The sequence below is a fragment of the Columba livia genome, chromosome 4 (assembly GCF_036013475.1).
Source record: "Columba livia isolate bColLiv1 breed racing homer chromosome 4, bColLiv1.pat.W.v2, whole genome shotgun sequence".
NCBI classification, from domain to species: domain Eukaryota; kingdom Metazoa; phylum Chordata; class Aves; order Columbiformes; family Columbidae; genus Columba; species Columba livia.
The window spans coordinates 39,052,459-39,063,856 of NC_088605.1; the positions used below are offsets into that span (position 1 = coordinate 39,052,459).

General features: G+C 41.5%; 1 protein-coding gene across 1 annotated transcript in view; it reads right to left on the bottom strand.

Annotated features, from left to right (window-relative positions):
• The window catches only part of GALNT7 (polypeptide N-acetylgalactosaminyltransferase 7), an 84,456-nt gene extending 80,543 nt beyond the window's left edge, over positions 1-3,913 (bottom strand). Inside the window, exons 1-2 of the mRNA XM_065061333.1 lie at positions 2,334-3,913; positions 2,072-2,203 (exon numbers count right to left, since the gene is read on the bottom strand). The gene's annotated coding sequence lies outside the window, so the exon portion shown is untranslated. The remainder of the gene's footprint in view (positions 1-2,071; positions 2,204-2,333) is intronic.
• Between the last annotated feature and the right edge of the window lie 7,485 nt (positions 3,914-11,398).

Sequence of the window (11,398 nt, forward strand, 5' to 3'; positions counted from 1 at the left end):
TTTTGTAGTGGGTGAGGTATGGTTTTTAATCCCACCCTCAGTTTTTCAAATTATGTCCTTACAATCTCCTTTAATTAAACATCAAAAGGATTTTCACTGTGTCTGGTTCAGCACAAACCTCATTTAAATGCTCCTACTGATACCTTCAGCATTATATAATATTACAAATGCAAATAAGATGCAGATTTTTCACATACTTGTTTTCCTTTCCTATGTGAGTTGATTACTAGAGCAAGAAATGCTATTCATAAATGCTTGATACCAACACATTAAAAAATCCATATTGAAAAACTTCTAATTTCATTTGAGCAATAGTCAAATCAGTATCAACCATGAGTTTTGCCTGAATTAAGATTTACCTGCCCTTCAAATGTGTGGTTGTAGGTCAGCTGATCCTTGCATTGACATGCCTCGCATCTACATAGTGTTTGACAAGTCATCTTATGTTTTAGCTCACATTAGAAGCAGAAAGGCAGATTTTCTCAGGTGTATGATGAGTGCACCTGCAGCAGAAGTACATATAGATGTATTGTATTTCACTGCTAATGCTGTGAAAGGGCCAAATCACACTATCCTGTTACATTTGGTAATAAAATTGCATAATTTTGACATCGATAAAAAATGCACACAGGCTGGTGATGTGCTATTAATAATGTTCTAAGTTAGTATAAGCCATCACAATTCACATTATTCTTCCACCAAGGTCCCCTACTGTGATACTGGACTTCACCACGGGAGAGAGACTCTCACCTTTTTCATCATGGCCCACGTTTCTGGCTGTATCTTAGAGTCCTACATGCACATGTGGCAATGGTGTGCACTAAGGCAGGTGGGCTCTGCCTGGATTTAGGTCATGCAGCTCAGTCCAGAGCTGACAGATGAACTAGACTTGTACAAGTGTTCCTGACAGTGATGGGCTTCCTGATGCTATGCATTAAGATACCAAAATAGGCTTGATGGTGTGGAACAGAGTACAGTTACTGAGGGATTGCAGCATATTTGCCCTTGTGCTTTAGGGATGTTACCCCTTCTCATGCTTCATCATTCAGTTCAAACAGTGTACAGACTGTGGTTTGGTGGCAGGAGCAATATGAAAACAGCAAAACGCCCTCTAACCTTGTCATTCCCCATCATGCACAATGCCCAGCAGGCTACTAAATTTTCACCACTTTTTTCTGACCAGCCTGTCAAATTCATCAGCCTCAACTGAGCAGGTTGTAGACTATTAGTGAAAGTTGCAGCTGTTGGAGTTATCTATAGTCTTCACGATATCAGCGTGATGAGAGAGAGGTAGGTGGGCACTGGAGATGGGAGTTGTGTGGGTTATACAGGCTCTAAACTTTGCGTATTATTGCCCTGTACACAGCAGAAAAACACAAAGTTGTTATTAAGACTTAAGTTTAATAGTCACATTAACTTGAAAATTCCCTACATTTGAGAATCTGGATTTTAGACTCTGTTAGGCATAATTTTATTTGTAATACCTACAGAAGCTAATTAAACAAGTAGTTATGGCTTTACAATCTGGATAGAGATGCACTATTGACTTAGGCAGGAGTGATCAAATAACTTTGCACTCCCTGAAAGAGTAAGTGCATATAGTACAAGTGAAATGCATGCAATTTTCTTAAAAAGGGCTCTTGAATTTTTATGAGTGGCTGCATAACTCCAATTGTCATTGAAAAATTTAAATAGTTCATTGTATGCCTCCCAGAAATTGCTTCATCTGATAACGGTATCCTCTCTGATCATCCAAAGATTTCACCAAATCCTTTCTTTCCTGCTACTGCCCTTTTGTTAGTCTGTCATTCTCCCCCCTCCCTCAAAAAAAAAAATAAAAAGGAAAGAAAAAAAAAGTTTCATAGGGTATAAGTTCCTCATCAGGCTCCAACCTTGACAGCAGGATTTCCGGTTTCCTGGTCAATTATCTGAGTACAGTTAAAGGATTCTCTCAATTCAATTATCCACAATAATCTCCATTATGAAGGCAAGTGTTTCACCCCACCCCCACGGTCCATGGAGAGGACCATCAGCATCTATGTTCACTACATAGACTGAGAAAAAAACAGACCTTTTTGAAGCTTCTGGTGTTGCAGCTTTCTCCCTGCTACTTGCAGGTGTGGAAGAAGCTTCTCTCACAGTGATCAAACAAGCCTCCAGCACTTTGGGGTAACATCAATCTGCCGCTGATGAATCCTGAGACCTGACATAAAAGGCAGAAAATAGGCTGATGCATTCAGAGAATGGCTCTCACGGTTCAAGAACTTCTGACATGAAAAGTCCTTAGCAAATACTTGCACCCTGCCCAAGTTTATGACTTTGAGGTTCCTTACCTCTGCACAACAGCACATGCCTTCATTACAACAGTCCTTGTATTAAACGTGCCGCACCTGGACTCTTAAGAAGTGGCAGAAATCAAGCTGACAAATTTTCACGTAGTTGTCTGAACACACCCAACTTTCCACTATGTACAGGCTCAGTGGTTCTGGAGGTGATCATCCTGATGAGTTTTGTACCAAGATAGAAAAGATGGTGTTTGTTTTGTTTCTTTTGACATCATAAATATCTGGTGTCCATTGCTTTTTATCCCAGATCTGAAGTACTGTCCTATCTGACTTTCTAAATAAAGTTAGATTGCTAAGGAACAGCATTATGTAGATGGATCTGTCCAGAAATGCTTAGCAGATGCATCTGGTTTTCTTCATTCTCCTGTGATGTCATATTTCAAATTCAATATATTATTTTATGTATCCTGCTGACAGTGTTTATTTTTATGACCATGAAACTCTCAGTTCTTGTCTATTCTTCCTCAAATCTGACAGTGCCCTGAACATGGCACTGGGTCACTGAAGCAATGAAAATGAAATAAGAGTCATCTTAGAAATGAGTCTGCTTAATGTCAGGACAAATATTTTGTTGTCTTCTGCGTTTTAGATTTCAGTATGGAAAATGTGAAAAGATCTTAGGAGCTCTGCAGCATAGCAAGGGAGTACAAAGTTTGGGTACTGTTGTGCTGACTTGGTTAAGCTCTTTATTTACCTTTCTCTGCTGGCTTTTTGCTTTGCTTTGTGCACTGTGTGTTGTGTATCTTTGTCCCATGTTTGCTCGGTGCTGAGCACAGATTTGTTCGTAGAATGCCTACAGGATGGTGCACATACTTACAGTCTCTTAATCCTGGAAAAAGTTGGGACCTCCAGTGCACACACATTCACATACAACCTGCTTACCTGAGAGTTTCAGTATGTTTTCAATACATACAAAAACCTTGCAGGAATTTCAAAATGTGTATCTGCCCTAATTAGAGTCAGTATCATTTGCGTGCCAGAGCTTTCCTCATCACCTTCAACTGCCTCTCTTTCTCAGTTTTAACCTTCACATCATCCTGCTTCTTTAAGGACACTTTTGAAAATGAACTTCACGCTCACTTTCCATCTCTGAAGCAGTAATGAATCCTGTGACAATTTTTGGTTTCAACAAACCAGCTTGCGTAGCAAGTCACAGCTTCCATTACTGTTAAATTGCTTAATTCCCTAAGACTCCTTAGGCTGAAATACCTTCATCTCTGAAAATATAAGTACCTTTTGTGCATCAAATACTATATACTATTTTTTCCTAGTTGTATTTTAATAAGCTTGCATGACTACTTTTACCCAATCATTCCTAAGATTTGCAGGCCAAGATGCTGAATATGTATAAATCATGCAGCTCCAAATACATCAAAGAAACTATATTGTCCCAGGATTTGGCTTCCTCCTTCCCGTTTTACTAGACTTTTCTTCAGCTAATCTTGCAAATGCCTTCACCACATCCACTTCCTACTGTACCCCTCTCAATCCCTTTCAATTACCTCCTTCTTAACATATAACCCCTCTGTAATTCTTTCCTTTTAAATCCTTTTAAATCCTATTTTTTCCTTCTTCTTCTTTTTTTTTTTTTTTCTTTTAAATTAGCTAATTGTTAGAAGCATCTATAACTCCTTGAAATTATACTTCTGAATGCATTGTGGTATGTTGACTCTAAGGGCTAAAGTTCCTAAGCAGCTTTCAGAATAATGAGATTTGTGTGCATGACTCCCTTGCACTGTTTTTAAAGACTTACTCTTTAGAGTTAAAAGTTTTTTTAAAAAATCAGTTTCTTTGTGTTGCTGCATTGTAAATACAATGTTCTGAGCATGCATCCTTTACAGCACAGTTACTCTTTTCAAAGACACTTGCTGTGCTTGAAGAGCTTGTGAACATCTACCCTTAACATGCAACCTTATAACCTAGGGGTGTGTCATCGGTGAGAGCAGCCGATACTCTCTGCAGTTTTTGTCCAGTTTGCCTCAAGTCTGCACTTAGCATTTGTATATATATGATATTTGCACTAGGCATGCCTTTAACAGGTAATGCAGTCTCTTGGTTTGCATGACCAACATTTCCACTGATAAGTGGAAGCAACTTGTAGATACCTTTTGTAAAGCGTGAGTGGCTGTAACTTGGAGATACGCAGAGTTTCAGTCAAATCCAAACTGGTAGAATCACATGCCACATCTTTCAAGTCAGCAGTGCCTCAAGTGTTAATCTAAAACACCTGTGTTTTGCAGGCTGGCTTGGTTGCCACAATTGTTCCCAACACGTCACAGTCTGTTAGACTTTGTATTATTATTTCACATCAAGCTTCATGACAAGGAAGGCTGCCTAGCATCTAATTATTGCCTGCAGTATGCTTGACCTGGTAATTCGGGTTGAGGTTGCTGAGCCGGAGCCTGGATGCCTTTGTTCACTTCCCCACTGCTGCTGCAGCACACGTGTCTGAGCTGGCTGTGCCAGACAAGGTGGGCTGGCCTCACTCGTCGTGCTGGTTGCTCCTGGAGTATTTGCATTGTCTGAGGTTACCCCGGCATACCTGCTGCTGTGGGTGCTCTCCCTGCGTGCTATGGCTGACCATCAATCTGAAACCCAAGGTCACTCTCCAGTGTGAATGAGGATGTTGTATTGTTGCTTTTTTTTGTCCTTCACCCACATCCCCCAGCACAACTAAACCAACTCTCATCTTGCTATTTTCCTCAGAGGTAATAAAAGTAGGTGCTGAAGCCTTTTGCATCCCAAAAAAGCACGTAATTCTACCCCTTCCTCCACAAACCACATTTTAAATTCCAACTTTTTGCCTTATTGGAAGTTTTTTAGTTAACCAGCTGAGTCTGTTACCAATGAGCTACATGAAACAAATAACTGGAGAATAGGAACGCTATGCAAGTCTCCTGTGAGGGAAGAAAAACTATCTAGTACACATCTATGTTTTCACACACGGCCTTAATTGCCCTCCCCTTTCCTCAGGGATGATGGCATAGTGACTTTATGATGACCCTGTTTTCACAAAGTTACACACATACCTAAACCATCATTGGAGAACCAAGGTACTGAGGCATGTGCTAGGTCTGTGCTTTATGTGTTTTCACATTGCCTGAAGCTGTGTAAGTGTATTGGCTTTTCCATAATTAAGATGGCAATAACCACTGTCGGGATTTAACTGTTCCCTGAAGAAAAAATATTAAACTATTAGCTGCAGACTTCTTAAAGATCCTGGAAAATGCTAAGGTTACGAGAGTAACATGCACTACAGATAGACATGAAAAGCTGAATGACAGGTAGGAAGACAAAGCATAAAGTTAAGACTGTTGAGTATTTCCACATGTTAAGGTGTTTAGAAGGCTTCATTCTTGCTCTATTTCTTCCTTGTAACAACTGCATTTTTATAATTATTTTTAATCTTTAAATTCTTAGTAATACAACTTCAACACCAGGTGTGTTCTGTAGGTATTTTAAAGTGCTTTTGTTTTTAAGAAAAGGTTTCCTGCATTCAGAATCACCTACATGCTTAGCATGCACTAGAAGTAAAGGAGGCTGCAGTGCTGAGGATGTGGCTGAATCCGCAATACACATTCCCATCCAGCACCTTGTAGTTTATCCTCTTTAAATACAGAAGGATGGGGAGGTGTCTTTTTTTTTCCCTTCATTTTGCTGCCCAGTGAGGTTACTTGGCATAGGATCTTTAGGAGAGGCAAAAGAAAGGAAACCAGAGCAAGGCTTTTGTTCCTAGGCTAATGCAGCATTTCAGGTCAGTGAGCCAGGCTGCGCTTGCTGCTCTGCATTCAGCCTCTTCTCTGTATTAACCCCAGCATTCTTATTCACCTTTGAGGGGAAAAATGCTTTTCTTTCAAAATATTTATTATTGGACATTCAATTATAGTTAATACAGGTTTAAGGAAGCATTACACAAAAACTTTAGCAGTCAAGAGTGAACTCTGGAAGTCATATACAGCCTTAAGCATGACAGGGTGCATCAAAAATTGTAATTCTTTAAAAAGCTTGCCAACCATAGGATGATCCTGCCTGGATCCAGTAAATGGACGCAACAGTTCCCACAAATTCAGCCTGCCATAATCAGTAGAACTAAACTGTCTCTGACAACCCCAGACATGGTACTGTAACCAGAACCCCCAAAAGCAGCGTTTTACATCTGCTCTGCCAAGTGCTGGAGGGAGAGAGTGCAGAAAAGAAGCCAAAGGAAAGAGATTTTTCTCCTTTTTGATGCCAATTCTTGCAACTCTGAGGCTTTTTCCATAAGGCCTAAGTACCTGCAGCTTTATGAATAACTTCTAGCCATGACAACTAAAGAAAAATGCAACCTTCCCACACTTGCTCCCCGAGCTGTATCACCCTCCTCTCCCCACAAAACCCACTGAGAGCTCAAGTACCCCTAAAGTCAATGCAAATACATTAAGAATATGAGGTGAGCTGGTGGATTTTGGATGCTTGCCAGTGGCAAACTGTTTTGTCCTTCCAGCTTCAGAGTTGTGCCTCTTCCTCTTTCTTTGAGGATAAAACTTCCCAGGCTTTCTAAAGGTCTCTGGTGACCTTTTCTGGACTCAGCTGGCTTTGCTCAGCAGGAGGATTTCTGTTGCTATGGCAGTGGGAGACAGGGCCCCTGCTCCAGTAAGAAGGTTTGGGGCATTTCTTCTAAGTTATCACCACCACATGTAAGACAGCAATTAAGTGAAGCCTTCAGGTATCACAAGGATTTATATGTGCTGCCTAGGTTATCTGACATGGCATTTTTCACTTGCAGACAGGTAGCTAGGTGGTTCAGGGAACAAATAACTTTTTTTTTTGTGAATTTGATAACTCGAAGGTCCATTTTAGGAGCTCTTCAGTGCTTAATTAACTTGATTGTGTCCTGAGAGCGCATGCTTCAGCATGGTGGGTGATGGTGTACGCTGCAAGGGGAGTCACAACAGCCTTCCCACTGGGGAGGTGGGGACATTCTCCTGCTCCGGCCATCTCCAGAGCAGACACCACACCTCTGGGAAGCCTTGGCACCTGAACTTGAGTTTCAGTCAGCTCCCACTTTGCTTCTCTGCTGGGCTGATGCGGTATCTCGTGGCCCTTCCAAAAGCAGTGGGTGTTAACATTTCCTTCCCTGTTACGCACATCATGTTCTTCATTTTTGAAAGACAGGAGAAATCCTTAATTATTTAAAACCACCTAGGAAACTTTACCTTTTAGGAAAGTTGCCTGTGCAGGCAGCAAGGTCCCCCTTGCCTCAGCCGTTCAGTCAAAATAACATTTTTCTGCTTGCACAAACCAAACATTACTGTCACTTTTTTTGTTTGTGTGACACCAAACCATGTAACACTTCTTCTCATTCTCCACCAGCTCCATCCTGTTGGAGAGAAGTAAGCCCCAATAGGTAGTCTCCTTGTATACGGTATTTCTTTATGAACTAGTGACCTCCTTGCCCCTACCACGTGAGCAGCTGCAGATTCATAAACCATCCAGCACTACAGAGCCCAAGTGCCTCTGCTGGAGTTTGGCTTTGCTTACAAGAATGTCTCCATGTGAGTAAGCTTGTATTTGGACCTCATGCACAGCTGTTGCCATTACAATCAATAAAGCTTCAAGAGAGGCTTGCAATAAAGTTTTGGGACCAGATGCACTCTAAGGACAGCAGGACCAAAGTCTCTTGCACAACTTCACTCTGCTCATACAACATGGAGAGACCACAGGACTGCAGGCACCTGCCCAAGGGCTCTTCCCCTCCATTCTTACACACCGTCACTACCATCCCTCACTTGTCATTGCCTCTACGTGATATTCAGAAAAACAGATAGCATGGAGAGGTTTATTCCTCCAGCTGCTCAATGAGAACCTCTTTTTGAGAGCCAGGGAGAAACAGAAGCACTGAAATCCATTCTCAGTGAAAATGTTCCAAAACCACTAAACTATCAAAGGCAAAGAGGTTAGATTTTCTACCTTGCTTAAAAAGCAGAACACTTATGAGCTTATGTTAACCCTCTCCAGAAAAGCAAATAAAGACTATGATCTGTTTAAGAAAATCTAAAAAAATCCACAAGAAGCTAAACATGCCTTACACGCCACATGCTATAAAAACTCAGATGTAAATAGCTAATGCTTTTGGAAGACTATAAATTCAAAGATAGCAGCCAAATCTAGTCCTTTTACTTAAAGAAAATTACTTAGCACACAAATGAAAACCTTAGTGAAAAACAAAGCTGTAAGCTTTAAATGTATACACATACTGAAAAGAAAAAGTCTTAAACTGTTGTTAAATTGTCTGTAAATTGCTGCTTTTCTGGGTAAATATTTTGTGATATACTGTTGTCTCTTCATCTAAAATGCAAACTGTTTTCTTTATTACTGATATAACACTCACACTTTTTTTTAAAAAAATGAGCTGCAAACATTTCGCAAACACTGTGCTCAGATACCAAGTAAAGACTACTGTAGCAGGTAAATAATAGAAAAGATATTAGTTCATCTTGCTTCAAAGATGCACTTTAAAAGGGAAATATTTTACTCTAAATTTACCTTGATGGAAACTCTGAGGGGGTCTGAAAATGTTATAGACCTTATTAATGGCTAGACTTTCCTTAATTTCACCACATATGCATTGACAAGCCTATTCTAAGAATCACCACAGCTTCCACCTTTTGGGAGTAAGCTAGGTGAAGATTATCTCAGTAATGGGTCAGACGAAAGACTCGCGAAAGTGAAAGATTTTTTGCAAGAAACAGAAGTTCAGCAACATCCCCTTTACCAAAAGTAGCTGGCACAAAGGACATGAAATTTTTGGGTTTTGCTTTTCATTTACAGGAAGTTGGAATGTTGTAGCTCCTAAGCCAACATGTGCTCTTCTATACTTTGCATTTCTTAATCAAAAAGCTATGTCAGAAAGAAGGAAGAGGCAGAACTTCGTACTCAAAGCTTTTAACAAAGTACTGAACTCTCTTCTAATTACACACACAAAAATAAAGTTACATAAGTAATGTTTGCTAACCTGCCACACGGCATCACATTTCACTAGATATGCTGCCAGGTAATACACATAAAGCTACCTTTTTTCCATCCTTAGCTCTCCTAGGCCATGCCATGTCACCTGTCAGCCTAAGGGACTGCTGATATTACCTATACAGAAAAAAATATATAAAAAAAATACAAATAGAGTCTTCATAGCAGAAATGGCAATGAGCACAGTAGGGACACAAACAGCACTGGGACGGCTGGCAGACAGGTGGGACGGGATGCAATGATGTTTTGCCTTTGCTCAGCAAGGTGCACAGTGCACTATCAGCCTTGCCAAATGGCCGGTGTGCAGATATGGCAGGCTGTAATTTATTGAGCTAGAGCCTTGAAAAGCAGGTTAGAGCTCCTAGAAGGTCAGGGCCACAGATCTTAGTTTTGGAGCATGCTGTTGAAAAGAAATAAACTAAAACTAGCAAATGTAGCCTGTAATGTATTTTTATAGTCCTGTGTCTACGGTTATTCAAGACTCGCATACCAATCATCTAGTGTCCTTTGTTGGTAACACATTCCTAAGCTTTTAGCAGCAAAGAAATCCACATTCTCACTGAATTACATTGCAATTTTGTCTTCCAACTCACCCCTATCTCCCAACCTTTTCCTCTTCATCCCAGCTGCTATTTCAGAAACAGTTAAAATAGAGAGTTCTTGCTCTCAAGTCTAAGCAACAACTGCAACTGACTTTGTAAACTCCCTTATGGTATGGACACTTGACTTGCCAACATCAAATAGTTCAGTTACTGACCTGATTTTAGGTTGGCATGGTCTCCTTTCAGTTGTGTCCCCAAGTGCTTGGAGAGTCAGGTTCATATCTTCTCACAAGGCTGCAAATGCAGGTTTCTTGGCATGAAAATGGTGGAACCACAGCTGGTCACTAATCACAAGGTACAAACAGGTGCTCCTGAAGCAAAATAGCTCAAAAAAACCCCTGAGTGTGAACCTGTAAAGGCTTTATGTACTCTTTGGTATGGTCTGTTGCTGTGTGGGATTGGTGAGGAGCTAAAAGAAACAGGATTGTGCAGGTGACAGCAGTTCTCCCTAACGAAAGCCTCCTGTCCTGGTAGTGCTGCTGCTGCCAGCATGGACCCTCCTGGGTCACCTGAAGGGTGTGAGGTAGCCTAAGGAGGTACTCAGGGGGGATGCCCACCAGTCACTGGCTTCCTGCTCTCAATTTGGGTTCTGGAAAGCACTGAGGAGATGAGGATAACCAAGTAATTCAGATATAGCATCTATCTGCTCATAGTTTAGGCAGTAGCTACTGAGCCAACCCCTTGGCAAATGGCTGTGAGTTGCTGGCTTGAAGAAACCACTGCTGTGGCTAGTCTCCTGGCTGTGCTTCCTCAGCTATTCCTACTTGTCTGTCTGTTGGCAGCTACTTTTTCTTCTACCCGTCAGTTTTACTTCCCCCTGCCAGAATGAAAGTTTACCCTGGCATTTCCTTGAAGTAGAAGCTTATTAGTTCTAAATCAGGAGACATATTTAACAGTGGTGAAGGTCACTTAAGAATCACTTAGGCAGAGAAAATAAAGAAAAATACTGATTTTTTTTCCCCACTTGTCTCAAAACAAAAAAAGAGCCTACCTAGATTAAGCCAAATACAAACACCCCACTCACACCCTCTTCTACTTCCCAAGGCCTCCAGCTGAAGAGGTCACCACAGTCCCCGTTCAAAACCAAGGATGCTACCCTGCCACTGAGCAGGAGTGCACAGCTGGATCACCTTCCCATCCAGCTGCAGAGCTCATAGCATCTCCAATTGTGCAGACTGGTGACATCTCCAACTGGCACAGGGGGAGAAGCAGGGATATAAATGCCACCATCAAGCTGACAGGGAGCTACTCCATGGAGTTGCTGCACAAGCTGGTAGCATCACCCGCTTTTCATGGTAAAAATTCAGGCTGTGGGCAGCTGCACTCTGCAAGTGCTTCTGAGGGACTGCTGCTAACACGAGGCTGCATCTGAAGGCTGAGATCTTGTAGCTGCCGCTGACCTCCCCTGTGGGAACAGCCTCCCTCCTGCACAAGGGGCTGCCCAGC